This window comes from Crocodylus siamensis, chromosome 4 (assembly GCF_052110815.1).
Source record: "Crocodylus siamensis isolate JL-2025a chromosome 4, ASM5211081v1, whole genome shotgun sequence".
Lineage (NCBI taxonomy): Eukaryota > Metazoa > Chordata > Crocodylia > Crocodylidae > Crocodylus > Crocodylus siamensis.
The window spans coordinates 174,842,442-174,860,076 of NC_143398.1; the positions used below are offsets into that span (position 1 = coordinate 174,842,442).

General features: G+C 44.2%; 1 protein-coding gene across 1 annotated transcript in view; it reads right to left on the reverse strand.

Annotated features, from left to right (window-relative positions):
* The window catches only part of LOC149867196 (aryl hydrocarbon receptor-like), a 121,797-nt gene that overhangs the window by 93,565 nt on the left and 10,597 nt on the right, over positions 1 to 17,635 (reverse strand). The window lies entirely within an intron of this gene.

Below are 17,635 nucleotides of genomic sequence, written 5' to 3' on the forward strand. Positions count from 1 at the left end.
GTTCTGGAAACATCCCAGAAATAGATTCAGAGTTGGCAACTCTAACTGGAACCTTTGTTCATTTCTACAGGAATTAGGTGTCCAGATGTCACAGGAAGCTTTGCAGATCTCGTCTGAAATGTTTAATACCTTTGCCCCTCCCACTATAAGCCCCATGCTGTAAAGATACACATATGATATACAATAGTCTAGTCTAGTCAGCAGGGCTGCCCAGGGGATGGGGCGGGGGGTGCAACTGGGAAAATCTGCCCTGGGCCTCTGCAAAGCAAGGGCCCTGATTCAGCTCCTGTGTGTACCATTGGCCCCTGCCCTGCGACACTGGTCACCAGAATTCTTGATATTTTGTTTTCATAAAAAAGAGGAAATTGGTGTATTAGAGTATAAGATGACACTGAATCATTCTCAACATGTCATAGTGACATTACTGGACCCGTCCATTGTGACCATGAAGTAAATAGTATACATAGTTGTGTGTGAAACAGATGCTAACTTGAGGCTTAAGTGATTGTTGCACTGATGTCCAAGGGGGAGTCTAAACCAATCATGTTAAGGTAACATCTTTCATTATCTCTGGGACACAATAGAGACAAGATTGATCAAGCAGGCTTATGATCTGGCCTGGTTATAGAGTCTGTTGTGAGGAGAGAAGAAACAGGGACAGTTTAAGGAGGGATCAGTGGCAGAGCAGGGCTGTTGTCACAGAAAGACCTCCAGGGGAAAGAGTTCAAGTCGTGAGTGAATGTAAGCTCTGTGGGTTCTTAAGGGCTAAAGTCAGAAATGAATTGCAAGAATATAATAATTAAAATTATATATATTGTTTTCTTTATATTTGCCAAGGAAAATAACATTAGACATAACACATATTCAGGTTCACATATTTTCCCCACTTCAAAAAGTACTTAAATGCAAAGTGACTATATACAGGATCACATTCTACCCTAGAGCATGACGACTGCAGGCTGGTCCTTTCTACTGTACGGTTCATCAGTCAAGAGCTGAACAATCACGAGCTGAACTGCCTCCCTGAAACTGTTACGGAGCACTGAATGGCTGGGGAGAGAATGCAAACACACCACATATCCTGATGTAGTCAGAATGAGTATTTGGAGGTGTGTGCCAAGAAAATACTAAATACGATTCTTGAGGAGGTGAGAAATGCTCGCTACTATGGAATCATCGTAGATGGGACACCTGATCTCTTGCATACTGAGCAGTTGGTATGTATCATGAGGTATGTACATGAAAAAGATGGAAAATGAGATGTGCAGGAACGATTTCTGAAAATGGTGGATTGCGATAAAATGAAAGGAGTAGACATTGCGGAGCAGATAAAGAACGTACTAGTGGAGCGTAAGGTAGAGTTGCAGAACTGTAGAAGCCAAGGGTACGACAATGCTTCAAATATGTCTGGGAAATACAAGGGTATGAAAACTAGGATACCGGATGAAAATCCTCAGGCATTGTTTTCACCCTGCAGTGCACACTCTCTAAACCTATGTGGTACCCATGCCAAGGAGAAGAGCCCTGAAGTGAAAATGTATTTCAGAGATGTACAGAAGCTGTACACTGTATTTTCACACAGTCCTGCAAGATGAAAAATTCCTCAGGAAACTACAGGACTCTCTCTTCACTCCTTGTCAACAACTAGATGGAGCTCGAGAATTGATGCTATTCTCTCCCTTGTAAAAAATCCTAAAGGGATGCTGGATTCTCTCTTCAAAATTCAGGAACAATTGGACTTGACAGCAGAAACCCAGGCTGATGTTTCAGGTCCCACTGAGTGGATCCTTTGAGTTCATCCTTCTGACTACAGTGTGGTACGAAATATTGCAGTCCATCAATGTCCAAAGCAAGCTTGTCCAAGGATCCAAGCTCACCATGGAAGAAGGGGTGCAACACGTCAAGAGTTCAACAGTTGAATGATTCCTGGCCAAGTCTTCTCACAGAAGCTAAGGTCATCACTTAGGGCTAGCTATCACCACCAAATTCAAGACAACACACAGAAGAATATGAAGGACAAAGCATTTCCATGATGAGTCAGCCAATACAGAACACACAATCTCTTCCCCTGAAGATAAATTCAAGGTTGAAGTGTTCAACATAGCCATGGATATGCTCCTTTCAGATCTCTGAAGCCTAGCTGAGACCATGGGGAAACTCTCAAGCTTGTTCTCACCCATACTTGACCCACCAGCTGTTGCAGAGAATGAAGAAATTGTGAAGTTTGCGGAGTCTTTGCCCACCATATACCCACAAGATGTGAACAAGGATGATTTGCAAGAACTTTGCTTGTTTTACAAAAATCATGAAAGACTCAAATTTGTGCATCTCTGGAGGAGCCATGGGCACTGTACTTGCTTCTCAACCAGATTTATGGTAAAGGTGTAGCATCTGTGTTCCCTCAGATATGCATTTGCTTGAGAATGCTCATTGCCTTGCCAGTCTCTGTTGCATCCAGGAAACACACTTTTAGTAAGCGTAAGATTATCAAGAACTACCTGCAGTCAGTGATCGGGGAGGACAGGCTGAACCATTTGATCATGCTCTCAGTGGAGCATGCACTTGCAAAACAAATAAATTATGATGATGTAATTGATAACTTTGCATCCATGAATGCAAGAAATAAATACTTAACAAAATGAGAAGAGGAAAGTTTAAGTAAAGTTCCTAACTTTGTAGCATAAGTTTAATAAATGTTTCACTTGCAAACTGTTAATGTAATTTTGTTTTAGTAATCTGTCTCCAAGGTAAATTCTCTCTGCCTAGCCCTCCTTGCCATGGGAACAAGCAGGGAAAGCTCACTTGTTCCCACTTCCCAGGGCAAAGAAAGGACAAGCCACATGCGAGAATTCTCACATGTGATGCGTGTGTCCAAGAATTCTCGCGCAGCGTCCCCCAGCTTTGCATACACACACGGGTCTTTGTAGGGGGCAGTGGTGGGGCCCCCAACATCACATCTGCCCCAGGCCCCATAAATTCTCTGGGCGGCCCTGCTAGTCAGGCAGGCATATACAATTCTCATCTCACCAAAAACCAAAAAAAGCTTTCTAAGTATAAAAAAAAGGCAATGAATCACTGGAATAAACTACCTAGGGAGACTGTAGGAATCTCCTTTGCTGAAGGTTTTAAGAATGGGTTAGACAACACCTGTCAGGGTTGCTCCAAGTATCCTTGATTCTGCCTTAGAACCAAGGGATGGATTAAGTGGGCTCTTGTTGACCCTTTCATCCCTACTTTTCTATATCTCAAGGAGTCCACCTTAAGAAATCAATGCTTTGATTTGACAGTCCAGTCCAGAAATGTCTTCCCCTCTCTTGAAACAGCAAGTCATTCTTTGATTAGCAGATGCCCACTCATAGCAGTTAACACACAGAAACATTTAAACACACATACAGGATTCGGGAGACTTAGAAGGAATGTAACAAGTACTTTGCCTTCCATGCATATTGCTTTTGCTCATCAAAATGTAAACACCTTTCTTAACATGGCTCAGTTAGCCTACTTGGTCAGTACAGAAGTCATTGAGAAGGCGGCCCACAAAGAAAAGCAGGAGAGGCTGCCTTTGTCCCCTTTTTACAGCCTTCTCCTTCATAGCATATCTTTTTCTGTCTCTGCTTTGAGTTACAAAAGTCTCTCTTATCTAACAGTCACTGCTTTGCAGCACTGATATAACTGCTTTCACAACCAGATTACGAAAATAATAAAGGACAGCCTTTATTTACACTACAGCCTTGTTCTTAGCACTGGAGTTCATATCCTATTGGCAGGTAGGACAGCAGGATGATTCATATGTCTATGTGGTAACCGCCTTTTCTGTGGGATTAAACCAATGAGCTGAAGCCTGTATCCACCATGCTGAGACTGTTTTTTTCTCATGCGTGCTTCAGCCCAGATAACTTGGCAGCATCTGGTATGTCCCATTATACTAACAGGGAAGGGCCTTAGGGGTTTTTGGTTATATTTTTTCCCAATGCCAACAATGAAAAAAACAATGCAATTCTCTGGCATGCCCTATGCTTACAATAAGGGAAGAAACATGTTCCTTTCTGTAAGGCACTGAAGTGAGACTGAAGATCTGCCTTCAGTTCCCATCTTGCCACAAACTTCTTGTATGGCCACAGGCAAGACACTTAATCACCCTTGCTCCTAAATCACCGTCTGTAAAGCAAGAAAAATACTTCCCTGTAGCTCAGGAATCCTGTGAGGATTCACTTACAGTTTGGAGGAGCTCAAAACACTATGGTTACAAGGGCCAGATTATCTAGCTGAATTGAACAGAGCGTATTTCTTTGAGATGAGTCACTTTCCATCCATCTTACTCATATAAATGAAGCCTCTTCCAAACCCAAGAAGAGCACCAAAGACTTAACATCAAGAGAGAATTCTATGGCCCTCGTCTGCTAGGCCAAAGAATGGGGCTGACCTTTCCCAAAGGTATTATAAATTCCAGGATGGCCAGAATTCAGACTTACACCCTAGTGAGACATAAGTCCCCACAGACCTCCCAGTCTACCCAACAATCTGTGTGTGGATGAGAAAGTACGATAACAAATATAGATCAGAGCAAATCTGAATCTAGACGTTTTAATATGTTACGACATTCTGCAAAACTACACTATCTTGATTGTGATAAAGGCAAGGCACACTGTCTTTAGATCATCCCTTTTTGTTCTCTACTACAACCAGCCCCAGGATATTGCAATCTGCCTAATGCACACATTGTACATAAAATCACCAATGCAACATCAACAAGGAAAAATGTGTCCCAGATTACAACACAGATTACCCACATACCATCTTTCTTGGAAGATGTGAGAGTGGTAGTCTTTGAAACTATCAAGTGGCATGGGTAAAAAGATACTAGGAATAATAAACATTACTGGCCCTTCCTTGTGTCCCAGTCTTGCCATAGATGTTCCCCGGGAAAGTCCATTCTCATAAGCATGCGGATAAGAAGAATCCAGAGCACGATCCAACTCTGCTTAGTATTGTGCACCTTGGTCAAAACTCCAGGGACCTGGCTTTTAAGTGCATGCTCATGCTCTCTCTTCTCCATTATGAATAATTAAAGTGTTAAACCTGGGTATGTAAATCCAGTAGCAGCATCTCAGGAGTGAAACTGGATTTAATAATCTCAGAAAAAAATACAAGTAAATTCTCACCCCAGTCCAAATCCCAGCACAAACCACCTAGACCCACAAAAAGCCACCTCTTGTCCTAATAGGATGAAACAGCACTGAACAAATAAAAGGAGAGGTTCCACACCCATGTATGTGGTGGAGGGTAGCTGTGCTACCCCAGAAAGGAATTAGACTTCCCTCCAACTCTGATGACAGGAAAGCAAAGAGGAAGGAAGATTGTAGCAAGCCCAATCAAGGAGTTTCAGACCTGCTACATGTAGAATGACTGATGTAGGACTCCTGCTCTTTGTTGCATCCCACACCAGAATCTGCCATTTCCAGTGGGCCAGGATGCCTCCTTGGGTTGAAAAACTGCTGTCATGGCTCTCTCCCCACTTTCCCTCAGTGGAAGGACTGAGGCGCAGCATGGGTACCACCTTGGCTACCTGAACTGAAGGACAAGGCCCTGGCCAGTCTGCAGGTCCTACAGAGCAGGCAGGCCTCTCTGGGCAGGTGCATACACAGGTGCTACCTGGGCCACTCAGGGGCACTCCTTGGCTTTATCCTTCAATGTAAATAGAGGCAGGGACATAGGGTCTTTCTGTTATTTCCCTGCTATGGCTCTTGTGAATTTAATGCTGTGTTTTTTGATGAGGGGAGGAGCATTTATGCATTTTAGGGCAGTGTTTCTCAACCCATGGGTCACGACCTAAAAGCGGCTTGCAAGAATATATGAAAGGGTGGTGGACACGCTATAAAAATGGATCAAACTTAAAAAGGATTCTCCTTTAAAGGAGAAGACTGTGGTTTTCCCTTGCAGGCTGAAAGAGTTCCAACCTGTAGGGGGCTGCTTGCCCCGCTCCCCACCATGCCACACAAACTCCCCCTGCCCCACACACCAGGGGGCTGGGACATGGGGGCAGAGAGTCGGGAACGAGGGGCACCAGCAGCGCCAGGGACTGTTTTCTATTTAAACTGTTTACTGGGTCAGGACTGGCCACCAGTGTTTACAAATGGGTCCTGGTACAAAAAAGGTTGGCCCTTTATCTATAGGAAATGGGGAAGCAGGCTTTGAAGGGACGCTGGGGAGGGAGGAGAGATCTTCCCTAGCTGCGAGCCAGAGGAGTTTGAGTAGGTGGGCATAATGGGGATGCGGAAGGAATGAGAAGAGGTCTGCTCTATCTAAAGGTGAATGGGGGTTGGGGAGCATGGCTGGGATGGGACAGAGAGTGTGCTCTCCTGGGTGGCAGGCAGGGAAGTGGGGGTGGATGGGGTAGAGCAGGTTGGAGTTCTAAAGTTGTGGGGTGCCATTTGGACAGTGTCTTGTTGTTTCTTACCTTATGGGTTGTTTGCCTTCTGTAAGCTGCCCTAAGCCTTTCAGGGTAGGGCGAGACATAAATCTAAATAATAATAAAAACAGTGGGCAAGGAAGCACTTTGCTTCTTTCACAAGTTAGGGATGAACCAGTAATTCCTAAGATGCCTAAAATAAATGAGGTCACAAGTGATTTAGGAATTGTCCCAGACTAAAATACAAGCCTACTGGCTGCAAACAACATAGTGACTAACCCAAGGCAAAAACAGAAAGCAGTACCCACCCTAAGTCTGATATCTGTATCAGCACAGGCTGTCATTGCATCCAGCCTATTTGCCTTCTGATGTTCATTTTCAGCTCTTTTGACCTAGCATTGTAAATCAGAGTCTGAAGCATATTAATTAAAAGCAAGCTCCCTTTGGGCCTTGTCACACTGGACACTTAGCACATGTTTTACCCAAGACGTAGTAAGCATTGCTGTGGCATATTAAAAGTTAGAAGATGTTCTGAACAATCATACATTCGTGCTTACTATGATCTCAGAGCAGATGTGTTGCCCTTTCCCTGCCCCCAGATACTGACCCCAGCAATGGGCACTGGAGCTCAAACATCTGCTTATGAGGACATGCAACCACTATGTCCAGAGCCCATGCGCTCCCTGTAGCATGCCCCAGCAGCGCCCAGCCCAAGAATGCCTACCCCGGCACACCAGGGTGAGCCAGGTCTCTGTTGGCTGCAAGCAAAGGGCGGCATGGGGAGTTGAGCCTAAGAAGGTATGCCACTCCTGCTGCTGGACCCAGGCGTCAAGTCAAGCCCCTGCTTCTGGCAGAGGGAGACACCAGGGCCAGTTTAAAACTCTGGTGTGGTGCCAGGGCTGGGAACGACAATTGGCAAACTGTGTTCATATCTCCATGGAGCAATCTAATGATTAAATGAATATGTGCTACTTTATATAATCTGGAAATACTTCTTCCATGAAAAGTCCTGTCTTTGCTATGATACAATCACACTTAGCACATGTTTTACTGCTTGAACATGCAGATGCTCATGGTATAAATGCAGTTAACACATTCTAAGTGTAATATACAGCCACTTTGACTCTTGGGGGGGTTCTGCAAAAAAAATTAAACTGGCTCATTGATTAACAAGTCCACCTAAGAGAAGAAGCAGTCAATTGGAAACCCCCTCCCTCCCCCAACCCCGGTTATGATTTTCAAATCTTAGAGAAGCTCTCATCTGTTATGGGGGGGGCTCAGCCCTCCTGGCCCCTCCCACCCCCTGAGCTTCCCCTTAATTCACACCCTGCATACAACATGCCTCTTTGTCTCACACAACTCCTTTCTTTCAGATCACAGTTGCTACTTTTCAACTTTTTCATATCCTTATATCTGACTGACTCATATAGATTCTATATACTAACGGCATCTGATGAAGTCAACTTGGGATTTACATTATTTAGTTAGTCTGTGAAGGTACATATCTACCTTGCCTTCATACAGACTCTAGTCATACACTGTGGTCCTGTGCAATATACCTTACAGAGCCAATTTAACTTCCAGCTAGACAACTAAGTGAGATCCAGCAAAGCAATAACTTCTCAAATAACAGCATGCACACAATGCCATCAGAAAAAAGTATTTCTAACTGCAAAGGGCCTCCTGGATTAATTCCTAGTCATGCTACCCTCTCAAACTCACAGAAGCAGTCCCCCTCTATGTCCTTTCATCTCTCTAAGGACTTTTATACAGCAACAAGACTCCCCAGCAGTCTTACTGTGTGTATGCTGAAAGGACCTTAAAACTGGGCACTGACAGAAGCACATGGGAATATTATCAACAGGCTGTGAGGTTTGTTTGGGGGTTTGGGGTCCTGCAGGGAGCAAACCAGGAAAGCCAAGGCTGCAACTGAACTCCAACTAGCTTCAAGCATCAAGGACAACAAAAAGTCCTTTTTCAGATATGTGGGGAGCCAGAGGAAAAGCAAGGGCAACATTGGACCCCTGCTAAACCAGATGGGGCAACTGACATCTGATGCCCAGGAAAAAGCCAACCTATTAAATAGGTACTTTGCGTCAGTCTTTCATCAGTCCCATGGGACGCCCATGCCTGCTATGGGACAGGGAGATCCGGGTGATGGGGATCCCCTACCCTCCATAAACGCTGACCTCATGAAGGAACACCTTGAGAAGCTGGATACCTTCAAGTCAGCCGGCCCTGACAATCTGCACCCCAGGGTACTCAAGGAGCTGGCGAGCATCATAGCCCAGCCCCTGGCACGGATCTTTGAAAACTCCTGGTGCTCTGGTGTAGTGCCCGAAGACTGGAAGAAGGCCAATGTGGTGCCGATCTTCAAGAAAGGGAGGAGAGTGGATCCAGCTAACTACAGGCCCATTAGCCGGATCCTGACTTCTATCCTGGGGAAGATCTTAGAAAAGTTTAATAAGGAGGCCATCCTTGATGGACTGGCCCAGGCTAACATCCTAAGGGATAGCCAGCATGGGTTTGTTGCGGGTAGGTCTTCTTTGACCAATCTCCTTTCCTTCTATGACCAGGTGACCTATCACCTGGACCAGGGAGAAGAGATTGATGTCATATATCTTGACTTCAAAAAAGCTTTTGATCTGGTATCCCATGATCACCTCTTGGCCAAACTGGCCAGTTGTGGCCTTGGCTCCACCACGATCCGCTGGCTGGGAAATTGGCTCCATGGTCGGACCCAGAGGGTTGTAATTGATGGCAGTCACTCATCGTGGTGCCCTGTGACCAGTGGGGTCCCTCAAGGCTCTGTCCTGGGACCCATCCTGTTCAACATCTTCATTAATGATGTGGACATTGGAGTCAGGAGTGGACTGGCCAAGTTCGCCGATGACACCAAACTTTGGGGCAAAGCAAGTCCCCAAGGTCTGGAACAGTCTGCCAGCAGAGGTGGTTCAAGCACCTACATTGAGCACCTTCAAGAGTAAATTGGATGCTTATTTTGCTGGGATCTTATGACCCCAGCTGACTTCCTGCCCTTTGGGCAGGGGGCTGGACTCGATGATCTCCTGAGGTCCCTTCCAGCCCTGATGTCTATGAAATCTATGTTTTTTGGTGGGGGGAGGTTTGGATTGGGACGATTCATAAAAAGTGCAAAATCTGAACCCTCACCATGTGAACTTTTCCTTTCTGGTAGAAGAACCATACTGCACCGATGACCCTTTCCTATGAGGCTGCAGAACAAGAAGTTTCAGGTTATGTATGATATGATGTTAGGATTAGCTGGAGAACTGAGTTGAAGGAAGGAGGGCAAAGGGGGAAGCCAGCTTTATCCAAATAACACAAAACAGGCATCAGATGGATGCTTATCAGGGTTCCTACTAAAAACAAACACATGAGCAGAGGCTGGGTTTTGCCACAAAGGAAAGAGGTCAGAGGCTCCAGACAAGTGGTCTTCTCTGTGAAAGGAAACCACCTTTGCAGAATCTGTCAGGGAACAAAGAAACCACCAATGTATTTTTACAACAAAAGGATGGGGAAAGGCTTTGCAAATGATGTTTTACAAGAAAAAGAAATCAACAACAGAAATATTTTCATGTTCTTTTCTCCTTTCTTTTGAAAAAATGCAATTATTGCCCTGCCCAGCCTATAAAAAAGAGCCAAAAATTATTCTGAGAATCTCCAAGAAAGGCTCCAGCTATTTGGAACAAAATGCCAACAAGCCATGTCCAGAATTCAATCTCTTGTTCTCTTTAATTCACAGTTTTAATCATGGTTGCACCTCCCAAGCCCTGTTCAGCTAGAAAGAGGTGCCATTTGGCATATTTCATTTCTACTGCTCTTAAAATAAACAAAACACCCTCATACATGTGTCCTTTCCTCTTGGAAAGTGGAAATCATTTGTAGTTAGCTCTTGCCAATGGATCAAGAAAATGGCAGCATTAAACCACAAATAACTCTTAGCCTGGAGTACAGCATCAACATTTGAGGGATTTATATTGGGTGGCCATGCTTATACCATAACATTGATCATATTAGTGGTCTTGATGATAACTGGAGCTCAGCAAAAATTTTTTGGAGGAGCATTTATTCACCTAAAAAATTCAGTTTTGGGAGCAGCCAAAACCATTAAAGAATTTCAGCTGAATTTAGTGAACAGTATTAGCTGAAGCAAGGCAGAAAAACAATTGGAAAGATTAAAAAAAAAAAAAAAATTCTAAACCCGTTCAATTTTGAGTGCTAAATTCACAGTGAGACTTAGATGCATTTGCAAAAATCAAGGAGGAGGAACTGATAGCCTTCTACTCTACGGTCCCTCTCCTAGAAGACCCAACCTCAAGGTCCTAACCTGAATCAGTCAGCGGTCTTTCATATATCATTAGAGTACCCCTACCCACTGGGCTAAAATGCCACCTCCTCTCCCAAGGTCTACGACTGACATTTTAAGTCCTAAAACTTTTTTTTTTTTTTTAATTTGCCCACTAAACCAAAAGACCAGTTAGTAACACAGCCTTTTTTATAAATTCCCTGAGAGTGTCAAACCAGTTCAGCTTTGCACTGAAGCTGGCACAAAAGAGTGCTTTAAATTACACTCTTAAACCAGGCTGCTGGCTTGGAATTTAGTAGATAACCCAAGGTGATTCAATTTTATCTACATCAAAAACCCATCCTGCATCTTAATTTTGTCAGGATAGGACACTCTACATTTCTAATGAGGTTCTCCCCCAAAACCGGTCCCTGAAGTGTAGATGGGGCTGAAGAGAAACGTGGAACTACCATCTGTGTAAACAAGATCAAGGGGTGTACATCCACATGAGAGGCTTCTGCGGAGTTGCCCAATTAGCTCCACAGTAAAGCATCACCAATCTACATGAGCAGTGCTATTAGGCCAATTAGGCCAGAGTATTAACTCCACCATAGGTTAGTACTGCCAGATACAAGGACTATCCTACACCAGAGTTACTTACTCCACCACAATGGATGTGTAGACACTGACTGGGGTACAAAACACTGGCAGACTGACACCCCCCCCCCCCAAGTCCCCTGCCAGCTACGGCTGTGCCACCCTGACTTAATGTGCTATGGTCTTGGGTGCATGTATAAATGCTGTGCCTGGGAGCAATAAACTCCAGCCCAAACTATGCCAGAGTTTATTGTGTTGCATTAATATTCACATGCAAATGCAGCCAGGGTGCCTATAGCAGAGGACAGCTCGTCAAAAGGGCAAGACTGTGAACTAGGTGGTTCTTAGATAAATCCAATGAAAAGCACTGCAGTAAGTCTCTAAATGGAAAGGGTGATAAAGGGTAATGCAAATGAAAACTAAGAGCCCTCAAATGAAGAGATGGATAAGCAAGGTGAGGAGCAGAAGATGAACTTCTAAGTCAGGGGTAAGCAACAGCTCAAAACAGGAATTAAACATGTATTTACAAGCAATGAGATGCCTTCATAGTATGGTATGAATCTCAGGGTTGGGAAATAGCATTAGAATGGATCAGCTGGACAAGAATGCTGATGCGATGGGAGGAGTGGCAGAAACTGTGAAAAGTTTAATTTTTCTTTAATGTAAATACTTGAAATACATTGACAAGCTCTTTAGTTGGTCAAAACATTAAAATTATGCAAAATGGCCCTCCACTTTTTCCCTTTGGATTTTAAAATGTCAAAACTTGACACTATAAAAACTCTACATTCCAAAAATTTCAAACAGCTTTTTGTGGCAGCAAGATGGTCACTGAATTGGAGTCACTGGCCTGATGCAGGAGGTCAGGTCATAATGGTCCCTTTTAACCTTCAATTATACATTAATTGGTTATTTTAATTATGTTTATTTATTATCTATATTAAAGGTAGCACCTAGGGGCACTGACAGACATGGGGGAAAAAAAAAAAAGGGGATAAAACAGGATTTTACCAGAAGAGGGAACATGTTAGTTTGACCCAGCTCCCTAATGTCTGTACAGATTGGGCACTTCAGCTGGGCGTTTTGGCACTTTTATCTAAAGCTGATTCAATCAGTACCAAAAGCCCTGCTAAAATGTGTGATCTATACAGAAGTTGGGCAAGCCAAGTTAAACTAATGTGATGCCTCTTCTGGGCACATGTGCACTCAAGCTGAAAGTAAAGCACTGCTTGTTTGTTTTTTGTCACATCTGTAAGCAGCATAGGAATGCTAGAAGCACCCCAGTCCTGGCCCAGGACTTCCAATGTGCTTAGCACTGCACATGGAGGGCAAAAAGGAAAAAAGAACACATCCCCCTTGCTCCATTTTTTTTTTTAAAACAAGAGTCTTTGGGGCAAATCCTCAAGTAGAATAAATTGCCTTTAGCCTCTCTGAAGCTAATTACTGACTTCAATGCACCTTTGACATTTTCCATCATGCCCCTGTATCTTAACTGTCTGATACAGAATATTGCATGCACCATATGAAAACCCCACAAAGCAAAACAGGGGATAAAAAGGACTTAACATAACTGATCCCACAACTGTCTCAGAAGCTTAGTTTAACTTAACCTGTACAATAAAGGAACACTGTTGGAATGAGCCTAACATGCATTGGGAATGCAGCACCAGAGTGTTTCAAAAGTTTTTACAGAATGAGCTTTCTTGTGAAAGGCTGGCCCAGAAAGCACATTTTCAGTGCATGACAAAGAGCATGTTTGCCAGATCAACAGCCTGTTGCTATGTAATTATCTAAAGGCTATATAGTATTATGCAGATTAGGTTTAGTGCCTGACTCCTGAGCTAAGTACAGACAGTCAAAAAGCCTGAGGTTGAATCAATTCAAACTAGGCCGCTTCCTCTAAGCTGCATACGTTGAACGGATAACCAACTGAACCGATGTTTGGTTTTTAACTGGGAAAAGCAGGCAGAAGTCTTCACTGACTCGGGCCGGGAAGGTGGGCACAGGGGGCACCAGAGCACGTCTCCCAGACTGTTGGCTATTGCCAGCCCAGCCAAGTGTCCCCAGCCCCATGCTGTCCCCCCACGGGGGGTTCAGGAGCCCCGTGTCCGGGGGCTGGCCCACCTTGGGGGAGCCTCCCCCACTGGTTTCCCCCAGCCTGCGTTCCCAAGCCCTGGCAGCCCTAGGGAGCTGAGGAGAATCCCCACCCCACCCCTCCCTTCCAGATGCTGGTTGCTTCAGTGGCTGCCACAGGAGGGAGGGAGAAGCAGTCCTTCTGGGCCAGGCGCCTGCCCATGCAGCCCAGAATGGGGGCACTGGGGAGCCCCTACCTTGTGGGGTTTCCCCCCACCCCAGCCCAGGGTCCCCCAGCCTGGGGCAGCCCCAGGGAGCTGAAGGGGATTCTTTCCCTCCACAATCCCTTGCCATAGCTGCTGTGAGTCTCAGGGATAGCTCAAGGAGTGGAGGGAAATTCCCCTGATCCTCTGCATTAGTTTTGCCTCAGGCTCACAGCAGCTAAGGCAAAACCAGCTGCGGAGGAACAGGAGAATTTCCCTCTGCTCCCTGAAGCTGCCTGAAACTGGCAGGGGCTAGGGCAAGGTTTGGGAGGGGAAGAATTCCCTTGGCTCCCTCGGGCTGCCCTGGGCTGTGGGGGGCCCTAAAGGCAGGGGCATGCACCCAGCCCAGAGGACTTCTTCTCCTTCCTTTCTGTGGCAGCCACTGAAGCAATCAGCAGCTGGGAAGGGGGAGGGGAGAGGGCTACCATAAAGGCTTTCCCTCCCCACACCTGCTGTATAGGGTCTGGGGGTCTGTTCCCCATTCCTATGGGCTGACAGACACAGAGAGGAAGCAGGCTAAGGAGCAGAGGGGCAAAGCAGTCCCTGCTCCACTGGAGCAGACAGCATAGTCCAAGACTGCAAAGCATCCTGGGATGCTGGGGGACTGTGAGTTAACTTGAACGAGGAGAGGACGGGATCTGGGACAGAAGTTCCATACCTAGTTTAACCAAAATCAGTTAAGTCTGATGCTACATCCAACCAGGCTTATCTTAAAGCAATTTTGGTCATTTTGAAAGCGGTTTATGTGCACTGAACTTCTGTTCCGTTATAGGTTTAAGCCAGTTTCCAACCACTTAAACCAGTGCATGTATAACTTCTGTCCCTGGCCTCAGATGAGCAGGTGATAGTTTCATTTAGAAGTTTATCTGATCAGGATCATGCTTGTTTGCTACCTGATCAGGGTTTAGAAAAATATCTGGTTCTTGGAAACATTAACAGGGAATGTCAGGATTTGGAAAACAGTTAGTCTGACCCTAGATATGGATGTGGCAATCTGTCCCTGATACCCTAGAGATCTTCACAGCTTAGCTCATACTTGTGAGGGACAGAGCTCTTCAAAGCTCATTACAGTTGATCTTGCACACAGAAACTTGATGGTACATGCTATCTGGGGTTTTAAAAGGAGAGTCTAAACACACCTGACACACAGCTTCTTCCTCTCGTATCCTGTATCAGAGAGAAGAAAGGTTTGCTGGATTCCCTTCTGCCTCTCCCCATTAGGACTGCTGTTTCAACAGAACAGAACTCCAGACTGAGTGTCCTTTGCTTCTGCATTTCTGTGTGTGTCGTGACAGGGCTGGCTAATCAGTCACTAGCTATACTTGACTAGAAACAGGAGTACTATACTCTTTCTAGTACTATACTCTCTCTTCCCATAAGGGAGTCACTAACTAGAGAAGGAGACCATATATCACAACAGTATTAAAAATCCCTTCTTAGCTTGGTAAAAACAAGCCCTTCACACTGCTGCATATGCATTCACATTCCATCAGCATCTTATTCCTTTCAACTTGTTGAACATTGTTATTGGCAAGAATTTTACTCTCCACAGCCATATTAGGGGGAAAAGGTTTGGGTCAAACCAGTATAAAAATGTTCCTTTGATGGTGAAATATGACCACATGAATGTGCAAGGGCATGATATCAAATGTGCATCATAACTATGTGATGCAACCCTGTTTTGGGAACATGAAACAATCTTTCTGCAGAGAACACAGCAATTCTACTGTGCAGAAATCCCAGCATCTCTCCACAGCCAAACATTTAACTACAAATCACAAACTGTCTGTACAGTAACTCAGACAAAGTCTCTATTGCAAAAGAAGTGATAAGTAGGTGAGAGAACTGGTTCCTACCTTTGGTAGTTTAAATGGAGAGATTTTCTACTGATTTAGACAATGGAAATATTAAAGATTTACAGATCATGCATACTAAAACTTTCCCAGTTAGAAAATCATCTTGCTACATCTAAATTCCTGTAGTGCACCTCTCATATCAGGGGAGTGGTTTACATAATTGTTCATAAAATGTAGATATAAAAATATCTTTTCCTTTTTTCCTGGCCTAGTCCAAGGGCCTAGAAAATTAAACCAAAAAAAGAAATTGTAGGTTTTTTTCTAAGACCAATTCAGTAAGGATACAGAGTGATCCCAAAAGAGAGAAACAGTTCCAAGGTTACAAAACACTGCACTATAACCTGTCTATTTTTCCATTCTCTTTGTGGCAGTCTACAGACTTATATGACATGGAAACAGGACGTAATTTGTTTTCAATTGGGTCCTTTATAACAACATGGTAATTCAACATAGACCAAACTAGCCGTAATGATCTTGTCCAGAACTGGTTTGGGATTTCTCTTCCTGCACAAAATTTCAACTTTTCATCGATAAAACAGAAATTAAATTTATTTTCTTTCTGGGTGAAATAATCAGACAGTTTAAATTTTCCAGTGAAATAACCATGTTTTCAAGGGAACCAGACATTTTCCTGGATAGCTCTCACTTAGCTGTAATTCAATTTTCCATTAAAAAACCCATTTTGACAGGAAATTATCAGCTATTCCTAGCCAAGATATGAATAAGGGATCACAAGTCATTCTGCTGGTTTTCAAATCAAAATGGATTCCAACACAGCTCTCCCAAAGTCCTAGTGAAAAATGACAATTTGTTTTGAAGTAGGCCACTCACACTCAGTTACCATCCTATAAAATATCTTTCTACCTGACCACCATTTAGAACTATCGAATCTTACACTTAAGGGAGACAAGTCCTAAGCAAACCTTACAACATAGCATACATCACAATAACATATGCACATAGAGGAAGGCTTTTCAGGATCACTCAGCACTGCTTTCATTGGCCTGCTCCCATGACAGTCAGTGCTTTAGCTGCAGCATCAATGAGGAGCAGATCTAAGCCAAAGTTGTAAAAATATTCCTTTTATATTTAAACATATTAAAGAGTTCAAGTTAGAGAAGGGCCATGACTAAATCACCCTTGGTCTTCTTAAGTTTTGACATCATTATCATCTCAGATACATAAACAAGACTAGATGCTTTACTGCATATTGCTTTGCTTTACTACACATTGGTTTGCCTGTGCTTTGTCAAATTAGATGCAAGAACAAAACATCATTCTATGTGCACATCACCATCAAGAGCATAGGGAATGCAACAGGAGCATGCCTCTCCCTGCTACCAGCTTCAGACTGCCATTTCCCCTTCCAGTGAAAAAGCACCTAAAGGTCCTGCTTACGAAACTATTTACATCAACATATGCTCACAGTACTCCCCTTCCACCCAAATTTTCCCCACAAGAACTGCAGGCTAGAACTTAGTCCACTTAACCTCATTGTGATTACCAACGCATGAAAAGTGGGGACTTGAACTTCCCTGGTTTACTGGTTCCAGTGATCTAGCTCAGTTCAATTTTTAAAGGAGAGAAAGAAGTGAGGAAAGAGACAAGGAAGAGGCAAGGTGAGCTGGGTTCTGGCTTGCACTTCTGGTGGGAAACTTTTAGGGGGCTCATTCTGAGCATATGTCGATGTCATTTATTGCTGTAAATCATTTCATAAGCGTGACAGATGGTAGTAATGGTGAGATCTCAAGAGTGCCTACCCAGTACTATGGCTGAGAATTCAGCATACAAGCAGCTTTCCAAGACAAGGGTTGCAGAATTGTGTGATGAATGTGGTGTAACCTTTGAAAGGGCAAAGAAGACTATGTACAGTCTCAAAGCCAGAGGCTTGGCCCTTGTGAAGCCATGCCAGGGCTGGGTTCAGGGGGGGTTTCAGGAGAGCAAGACCAAATAACTCTGTTTTTTGGGGAGTCCCCCAGCAGAGCTCTCCCCGCTGTTCCCAGAAGCAATCCTGATTTCAGGGCAATGGTCTGTCCTTCCTTACAGCTCCTTTTCTAATCTTCAGGGGCATCTCACTCTGGTACAAGTTTCATTCAGAAATGTGATGCTAACCAGCACAGAGGAAGACAAG